This window comes from Antrostomus carolinensis, unplaced genomic scaffold (genome assembly GCF_000700745.2).
Source record: "Antrostomus carolinensis isolate BGI_N321 unplaced genomic scaffold, ASM70074v2 scaffold15289, whole genome shotgun sequence".
Classification (NCBI taxonomy): Eukaryota; Metazoa; Chordata; class Aves; order Caprimulgiformes; family Caprimulgidae; genus Antrostomus; species Antrostomus carolinensis.
Window position 1 is genome coordinate 21,185 of NW_010340761.1, and position 10,390 is coordinate 31,574.

Consider the following 10,390-nt stretch of genomic DNA (forward strand, 5'->3'; position numbering starts at 1 on the left):
TCTCTAGGGCTGAGGGAAATGGAAATCTGGAAAGGTTTAGCTGGGACATCCAGTCAAGAGGAGTCACTGAGTTTGATGGTGTTATGGGAAATGTTAATGGACAGGCAGGGCAAGGGTCTTGCATATCCCTTCATTACCAATGTCCCCAAGGATCCCTTGTTAGGGAAATTTTGCAGCATGTGGTGAGGATCTCCAAGAAAGAATCCATTTTAGATCTGCCCAGAGAGAACACACTCTTCCACCAGGTCCCTAATTCTCACTGAATCCTGTGGCTCTGAGGATCAAGACCTGAATTCTCAGGGCTAGGAGAGCTTGCAATTTTAACAGTGTAAAACAACTGCAATTTTAACAGTGTAAAACAACATAATTTTTTCATGTCCTTTTTATGCTTGTCCAAATTCTCAGTTACCCTAGTGTTACCTCATTCTCATCTAGTACTTCAACAAGAGGTTTTGTGAGGTGCTCAAGCACATTTGTCAAGTTGTCTGAAGTAGAAATATAAAACTGAACTTCATCAGGATGCCCTTTGGGCTGTGTCTCTTCTGAACTAAATTGAGCATTTGTAAAAGAGAAATTAATCTGCCTTTCCGTTAAGGCTCAGGGGCTGAAGAGGAATTGTCCTGCCCTACCCACAGGCTTTCCCTCTTCAAGAGTTTGCAAGGAGCCACATCACTCCTAGCTCAAAAGTCTTTGCTAGATCAAAGCAAGGACATCTAAGGACTAATAGGAGTTTTCTTGTCTCTAGGAAGAGATGCTTCTCACTCTCAGTCACACAAAGTGGCTGGCAAAAACATGCAGTTTCAGTAGATGGCCATCCAAACGCAGATTTGTAAGGCAGAGATCTTCATTATGGGCTGCTTTTCTCTTGTTTCTCACTAAGTGCCAGGAGTGAAGCTACAGCCTTAAATTGATCAATGTTTTGCCATCACCTTGAGGAAAGTAAATATTTCACCTGCAGAGACTTTTCTTCTCTGCTAATGTGTGCAGAGAGGGCAAGGGCAGGCTTCCTGGGGAACCAAAGTGAAGAAAAGCTTTCCATTAAAAAAAAGGAAAAAAAAAAAAAGAGCTTCATTTTTTAAAGCTAATTTTAGTCTCCTGTTTGATACCCTGTCCGAGGAAAGGACAAAGCAGTGACTAATGTCAGTTTTATATTGCTAGTTTAGAACTGAAATAACTTTTGTTAGAAGTAAGTGAGTTTAGGCAAGGATTTTTATAGTGATAACAGAGAACATACTAGTTATTTGGGAGGTGTTAAAAGTAGATCAGACAAAGTTAGGATAATCTTGGATCTTGACCCTAGATATTTGGTATTGTAAGAGTTAAAGACTTTAATACTTTTTAAATTCTTTTCTAATAAATAACTAATATTTTGTATTGCATCACAGTTACTGTATGAGCATTGTAGATGACCTTTTATTTCTCTCCATTAAGGCATTGCTCATATTTGACTGTAACTTATTGAGATCGATAAATGCTTCATGTGTTAATTTCTGAGTCTAATTTTATGTGACACCTTGCTGAGCCAGCAAAAGGAATGGAGGACAGATTGGGATGTGCAGCAATACCTGAGAGGTATTTATACACAACAGCTATGGATTTGTGGCATGTTTGCCAGGATTATTATACTATTTTCACATCGTTAAGTCCTCTAACTACCTGTCCATAAAACGAAGAAAAGGTCACCTTGCAGTTTAAATGCAGACCTTAGTTTCAATAGATCAGGATTTAGTTCCTATCTATGCCATAGATTTTGACTACAACCTTGGGCAAATCCCTTACTCTCCCTTCCTCTCACTTCTTTGTAAGCTGAAGCAGGTATGATAACTCCTTAAAGGTGAGAACGAGCATGTCAGCACGCTATTTTTCACCTCAGGATTGTATCTCTGCCTTGAGCTAAGGTGGAGTTGATCAAATTGTATTTTGCCAACAGTTTGTTCCCAGGTGAATTTCTTGCTCTTTTAATATTTAGTTACAGTCATAGATGGTGACTGGGCTGATACTCTTCCCAAAACAGTGAGTCTGTACCCTGGTAGATTTTAAAACCTTTGTTCACTTTGTCTTTGGTGCAGAGTCCCTTCGCCTTTCCCCAACATTAAGTCACATTCTACCTTGATCTAAATCATTTCAGAAGCTGAAGGCTTTCTGGGTACCCATTGCCATATAACCAGTAGTAGGACTTAATTTCAGCAGTGAAACAAGGCCAAGCTGGAAGGGAAAGAAGACCCTGGATAAAGATTTTGTTGATTTTTCTTTTATGTAAATTATACATTGATAATTATCTACATAATTCAGCCTGGTCTACAGTATGCTAGGGGGGCATGAATATCTGCTTACGTGTGCAGCAGTTAGCCAAGGTAGCCAACAAACATATAACTCAGTTATATTTTATTCACACTGAAGATTTAATCATCTTCCAGAACATTCCAGATGCCCAAAAGTTTGCTGTTGAAAAGATTATCAAAAGGCCTTTGTAAAATTGTGGTGTGTTATATGTAATCACACATACGATGCATTCAGTGCTGTGGTGCGTTTCTTTGCCATTTGCAGCTGTTGTGGGTGCATCTGTCTCCCCTTTACGCAAAGTGGTCTTCATGCTCCTGTGCATCTGGCACAGGACTTGTTTAGTGTCAGTACATCACAGGGCACAGAAGAGACCTAGGAAAATTCATAGCTGTGCCCTTTCCTCTCTTTCTTTTCCCATAGTTGACAAATGGCCCATACAGATTGCTGCTTTTTTCCTTCCTCAATGAACATGTTCCAAGAGTCATTTGGACAAAATCAGCAAAAATTCTCCATGGCGCCAGGGTCCTAAACCCCCACCACATGATAGCTGCATGGTACAAGCCACAGCAAACTCCTAGATTTGCCATATGCCATTGCCTATCACTGATGGTTAGATGCAGTGATAAAGCAAATAATATGTTAAGTGTTCTTTATTTAAAATCCCAGAAAGCATCCAAGGCAGCAGGAAACATGCTGCTTTGATCCTGTGAACAAAGTAATTGCCTTCTCCTCTCCATCACAAATGCCAAACCACTCTGCTTACCCATTGGGTCAGCTCATGCTACCTGAGGTGCTAGCAATTAAAATCACCACCCTCTGAACTGAAGTGAAGTTGCCTTTCTCTTAATGCCAGAAAAAGAAAAAAAAAAAAAAAAAAAAAAAAAAAAGCAGAAGTCATACTGAATTTGTCAGCCGGCCTTTGAATACAAGTACATAGAAAATTCCCAATAGACATGGGATCAGCACAGAGAGCAGCACTGGAATTACTGAATATAGCTGGCAAAGTATAAAAAAGAAAAATAGGAACCAGTTCTGTTTGTATTATCTCAGATGAAACCATCTTTTCTATTGGAGGAACAAACTATCTTAGAATGAAAACAAAGATAAAAAAAAAGCTATATTGGGTGAGAAATGGTCACCATTCTTTTAAGTTGTGTCAAGCATACTTCATCCTGAAATGGGAACCAGGATAGATAATTGTTTGTTACTGGTAGCTCAAGTTTTTTAATTAGAAAAAAAATCCCATTTTGTTGAATTCATAAAGGGAAACAGAGAGCTTAGAGCTGTCCTGAGGTCCTGCTATGGTCTAGAGTACCTCAGGGAAAGTCTTTAAAGTGCCCTTAAAATTAAAGAAAAAAGTATTTCCATCGAGAGGGTTTTTTACATAGAAGAGAACAAAGGACATGTTGAAACTGTTCAAATTTACAGAATGCAGTGTAACAGAAAAGGTCATGAAAACCAAATATGAACTAACAAACACCATTTACCAAGGGTGAACTAGGTGTTTGGTCAGCTCCAACCACGAGTGCCAGGTGTCTCAGAGAGGCAATTCCTGCATCCTTTTGTTTTCCTGAGGTTGTAACCCATAGCAGTGATCTTGCTACTTGCATGTAAGCTGTACATCATTTAAATTGCTAATGGTATTAGTAAAAAAAGTCAGAATAGCATCTTTTGAACAGGTACCCTTCAAAATCAGCCTTTGCCTTACAAAAGCAGACACAGCATGCATGCTGCATCAGGTCCCTTCTACTCCCTTCAGTAAATTTGTTACTTGAAAAGACTCTGCCCTCATCTGTGAATAGGTTGTCTCAGTTAAGCTTGGAAGAATAGAGATAATGAAGCTCTGCGTGCATGTTGTGTCCCCTGAGGGAGAAGGACTGATTCACATAAGAGCATTAAAGAAACAACTTCAATGAATTGATGTGGATTACATTCGTCTTTATACGAAACTTTATATTAAGTCCCTAATTTCAGTTCCCAATGAGAATTCATGGGTAAGATTGGTTTTTCTTGCAAGTCTGTACTCCAAAGTGACAAACATTCATATTAAACTGTGGATATCTTAGTGCTAAGATGGGTTTGTCCTGATGTAAGACTAAAGAAAATTTGGACACGTGGCCCAAAAGTTCCTGTTGAAATTTCATTATTCTTTAATGACTGATTCCTTTGGTCAAGGACTTGTTTGTGACTGTGATTTCAGACTCCCCAGGGAGAGCTTACTGCTGTCTGCAACTGCCTAACAGGAGGGTACAGAGAAGACAGAGACATGCTCTTCTCAGCAGAACACAGGCACAGGTTCAGAGGGCAACAGACCCAGTAAGAAATTTGGTAGAGTCCTCTTTGATACAAAGAAAACTTTTACTGTGACAGTGATAAAATATTAGAATAGGTTGCCTGGAGAGGTTGTGGGACATCCATCCTTGTAAAGATATAAAACTCAGAGCTGAGCAGCCTACTCTAATTAAGCCTGCATTAGCAGTATGTTGGACTAGGTGACTTCCACGAGTCCCTTCCAACCTAAATTATTCCGTTTATGAGTCACCTCAACAAGATGTTTTCATTGATTGATTCAATGACTTGTGGTTTCCACATTTTGAGATACTGTCTTTCTGAAGTGTCAGCAGAGAGGAAATCAGAGGGGGAAGAAGCAAACTTTGCTCCTAGCTTCTGCTACATTGGGTACCATCGTGACCTGCTTGGGTTTTCATAGTTCTGAGCAATACCTGGAACACATTCAGGAAGGATGAAGGGACTGAATGACAGCACCATTAATGATGGCTAAATCTAGCATTTGGAGCATAAAAGCTTTCTTTCTATGCCATGCTCCTTAAGGTTTGGGGTTTTTTTGTTTTTTGTTTTTTGGGTTTTTTTTTCAGGTGAAAGGATAAGGTCTTTGGAGGTCTTGGGAAATGCTTCGTGTTTCAGCTGCAGCTGCTGGTTTGGGCCCATAGGAGGAGCAGAGAGACTGATTATGGCCATTTCATGCAACCATAACAAAATAAAAAATTATAAAAACTCTGCTCTGACCCACTATTTCTTCTGAAGTCTGAGGGAAATATATCAGTGAGGTAAATGGGAACAGATAAGGCCTGAGAGCATTTCACCTGGGTTTCCCTTTAAGAACTAAACACTATTCTATTTTTCAGGTTGATCTTGGTGCTTCATCTCATTCCAGACTGGCATGCTTGCAACTGAAGGAAATATTTATACAGCAGAATAATTCACAGCACTCTTTTCCCTCCTATATAAACGTAACCTATTTCTTACTTTACTTTTTTCTCCATACTCCTCATACACATTCGCCAGCCCAGATTGTTTGTTACATAAGCTGTCAAGTTATCTGTGTAATGTTGTGTGAGGGATTTAGCTAGAGAAACAAATTCCCTTGGTGTGTGAGTAAGATTAGAACATCACGTGCATGTGATGGATTTGTGGACTGTAAACTCATTCAGTTTTAGTTTGATTATGAAGGCAAGGTTAAATGCGAACAATATTAGCAGAAGTATAGGCCTGACTCTTTAAAAACCCATAAACTTTAAAAGTCTTTGCAAAACTGTGTTTGGTGGAGCAACATCCCATTAAAATTGGCATGTCCTTCCTCTGTAGTTTCTATTTCTTCCCTTAAAGCAACTAAAATTGCTAAATACTTCAGTAATCAGCTTCCTTACACCCGCTTACCTTTCTCAAAGCCAAATCTTCTGCATGCCCTCACAAGAATAGTATGCCCAGGTTCCTGTGCACTTCTTAGAGGAGTAGAGAGAGAAAGACAAAACTCTAACTGATGCCATGATTGGTGTCCATGATACTATTGCCAGAGAGACACACTGAAACATTCCCAGGAGTGCCCCCGCGATCTGCTGCCTAGTCTAGACATGGAGAAAACACAGGCTGGTGCAAGAGGCTACGCAGTAGCAGTGAGTCTGAAGCTCCTCTCTCTGCCTTTGGAGCAATCAGGAAACACAAACCTGAGAGGACAGGCTGTCATGTTTATACTGTGAAATGTGTGGTGAGAGGTTGAGGGAGGTGATTCTACCCCTCTACTCCACTCTGGTGGGACTCCACCTGCAGTGCTACATCCAGTTCTGGAGTTCTCAGCATAGGAAAGCCATGGACCTGTTGGAGCAAGTCCAGAGGAAGGAGAGGCCACCAGAGTCAGCTGTGATCAGAGCAGGTAAGACTGGGCAAAACATACTTTCCATGCAAATGTCATGTCTATAATGAGATCAGTGTAACCATTGAGGCTGTCACACTGCATTTCAGGGTGTTTTCAGACTCAGAAACAAGTCAGCTGGGGTGGTGTCCTAAGCCTAAATGCCCCATGAGTCTGGTGATGGACTGACTAAAATTAAAGTCTGGATTTGATTTCACTGTAGAAAGAAGTAGGTTTGGATAGCTCATTGTAGGAAGATCCTTTCACATAACCATCATCAATGAATCCAGTCTTCTTGCTGTTGCTACTTAAGTTACTTTCTGATAGGTATTTACCTCTAAGTAGCCATATGCATTTCTATACTAGAGAGCGACACTAGCAGTTCAATGGGCTTCGAATGTCTTTCACGTATTCCACTACGAAAAAGTAAGTAAATAAATCAGTGCTTATAACCTGACCATGGCCCATTGCCTTTCCTGTGTGCACTCTTGTTAATGATCAATGGAAAGATGGAAAAAATATTGGCAAGCAAACTGAGTCTTGAAGACTTGTACCTGCAAACCTTCTCCCTTAGGTTTCTATGAGGACTAGACCCACAAACACTTCACTGAGCTCTTGCTGTTGGAATAAAAGCCAACATCATTTGCAGTTGCACTGATGTGCAACTTTTCTTGCTGTTTGCAAGAAAAACTCTGTCTGATATCGCAGGTACTGGCAATTGCAAGGCAAGCAAAACAGATTTTCCAGGTCATCTCTGACTGAACACTGAAAGGTAGCTTGACACTTAACTTGAAGCTTCAGCATGAGCAGTAAAGCTGCAAAAACATCACTTTGAGCAACGAAAGTTCTAAAACCCAAACCTGCTCCTCACTGTGGTTTTTCCTCATTATTAGTGAAAACCAGACGTAGTTCCTGTTATGAATTTGTCAGAGTTTAAGAAATGTTGAAATCTCCACAGCTATTCAAGATATTTATCTATAAATCATAACAAATTGACCATGATATTTTCAGTCTCTTCTGGTCAGCCTTATATTCTAGTAAGAGTATGAGAATTCATGGACTCATCAGCAGAGCCTTTTGACAGCACACCAGGGTTGTTGAATGCCCATGTTTTTGAGGAGTACAACTGAATTCAGAGATACAGGCGACTTTTTGTTAAAGAAATAATAGCAATATTAGGTTGTGCTTTCTCAGTTTATTAGAAGGTTTCTAAACCCCAGAGAATTAAAGGCAGAGGTGCTGCTGGAATACAGAGAACTTCTCATTGTTTGTTTTAATATAACAAAGCAAAGCCACAATTTAAGCTAAAACTGCAAGTAAAAAATATCTTCCCCTTATTTAACCAAAGGTGCCTCCTCTGGTACTAGTAGTGTCATAATCCTGTTTATTCTCCAGTGAGTTTAGTTTGTAGATTCTGTCAGGATATAAGACTTTTCTAAAGTAAAAATAAAACCCAGAGGGGAAAAAGTCACCTTTTTATTCCCTAAACAAAAAAAAAGATAAAAAAGAGATTTCTCCTCTTTTGCAAATCCCCTTTGAAATAACCTAATGAATTCAAATGGTTTAATGTTCAAACTGAGAAGAAACATATACCCAGTTCTTTTGAATGAATATGTAAAACACAGAGCTACAGTGATAAGGTGAGGTTACTGAGGCACTTTGTACTTACCAGAGCTTTAGCCTCTATTACTTGATGGGCTCCTAACCAACTTTGACTTTTCATTGACTTCCTTCACCTTTAATTTAAGACTGCATTGACTGTTCCTGTCACCTTAATCCATTCCTAGCATTTAATTGCTGCACAGCTAGCTACAATGCTGCTCAGTATTGATTATATTCTTTCCTCTCAATAATGTTTTGTTACATAAATTGAAAAATAATCAAAGAACCTTCCTAGTGCTTTACTGCTTTTTAGTAGTTAATAATTCCACTGATTTTTTTAAGAATTGTTTTCTTCAGTGTTTCATTGCTCACTTAACCCAGGCCGGTGTTTGTAAGAAGGGAAGGCTGTAAATGAGATGTGGTGCAGTGGCTACGTAGGCTGTATGTGATCCCTGGGGTTTGCTGTAGATGACAGCTGCACAAGAGGAAATACGTACCAGGTCCCAGTCGTGACTTTCCAAGAAGCCAAAATCTCATTCCATGGCTGGTTCCCACGTTGTTTCCAAGAAGGGTCACCACAAAAGGAGGGGCTGACAAAGAAGGAATGAAAGCTGCCTTGGTCTTAGGACCTCCTGACTGTATAACCACTAACAGGAAAACACAACAGCCCTGGGGATTTGGGGCTCAAACTTTAGACAGCTGACTCTCTGAGCTCCCCCACTAATCACCAGCTATGGATGAGCTCCTCAAGGATGCAGTGATGCTAGAGAAGCAAGACCTCTGCCTCATGTGTAAAATTTGCATAGACAGCACCTGCAAAGCCAGGACTAATTTCCTCCATGCCCTTGTTCTGAAATGGTGGCAATATTTCCTTTTCATGCAGCTCTCCCTTGCAAGGAACATGGGTTTTTACACCAAGGTACTCAGTAGGGGGTCACCTCCATTACAATAACCCAGGCCTGATTAAAAGGTATTTCTATGTTACAGAAGATTTGGAATTTCAGAAGTGAAAAGATGAAACAAAATATAGTATTCTACAGGCAAATAGTGTATGGAATAACACTGTGTCAGCTGAGGCTTAAAATACTCTGGGGAAATTTAAAAGTTGCTTGAAAAATTACACAAGGCAAGATAAAATCTTTTCTTCCAGCCTCAGGATTTAAGCTCAAATTTATTGTTCCATGACAGGGTGTCTCCTCTCACCATTTAGTGGATCCTAAAAAGAAAACTTTGTTTTTCTTGTTTCTAGTCAAAAAGTGACTCATATTTGCAGCCCAGGCTCAGAATATGTGCCTGGCTGGGTAGGTCTTCAACACTTTTTTTAGTAGAGAAGGAAAGGAACATATCCATGAAAAATATAAAATGTTTTTTATATTGTTTGGATGAAGATAAGTACTGTGTTCATTCCTGTCTGTCTTGACTGACCATGTTGTCATTACACAGGCTCTCTCTCCTGCTTGGACATTCCACAGGAGATGTAATACAGGGCTCAGGGAAAGCAAATTTCTCCTCCCATAAGACTGCCTTCTCTCCCAAGGCAATAAGGCACACCTTTGGCTGACCTCAAAGTCAGTCTGCTTAAGTGGACACTTCACTAAAAAATGAATTATAGAGTTTAAAGAAAATTAAGGTGATGTGGTTCAATACGCACTTCCAGTAGCAGCTTTAAAATAAGTTTTTGGGCTGATTTTTTTTTTCTCCTTGTGTCTTGTGATTGGAGTCTTTTTTTGTCAATGGTGGGTCCTCTCTGATTTTCCTTTATGCTTTCCTATATTATTAAAGTAGCTGTTTAATGCAACCCTGTCTGTACAAGTAAGTGCTAACAGGTGTATGATTGTGTGTCTGTTCCTGGGCAGGGCATTAAAGCATGCAGAAAAAGCTGGTTTGTATAACAGCCTCTGCTGCAGACCTCTTCAGAAAAATCACTCTGCTTTTCCTCATCATCTTCCCTCTCCTCTCCCTACTCCATCCAGTCCAGGTAGAGCAGAGCTTTCTGGGGGCCGAGACCATCTCTTTCCACAGGAATCTGAGCTGTGTCTGCTACAAACTCTATGTGCTAGGAGAATACAGATTAAAGACATTAAATTACTGTTGAGAAGCCTTATTGACTCATGTCTTTATACAATATTGAAGCCTATATGGTTCTTAAGGCTCTCTGTCACAGTTAATACCAGCTTTCAGTCATATCTTTGCAATTGAAAACTCAGCGGGGGACTAATGGATGACCAACTATTTTCTGCTAATGCACAGTAGAAATGAGTGTGCCTGATCAATTCTTAAAAACACTCACAGTGAAGAAAGTACTCAGAGAAAGTCGAAACTCTATATTTTTTAAGGGAACACTTTTTTATGATC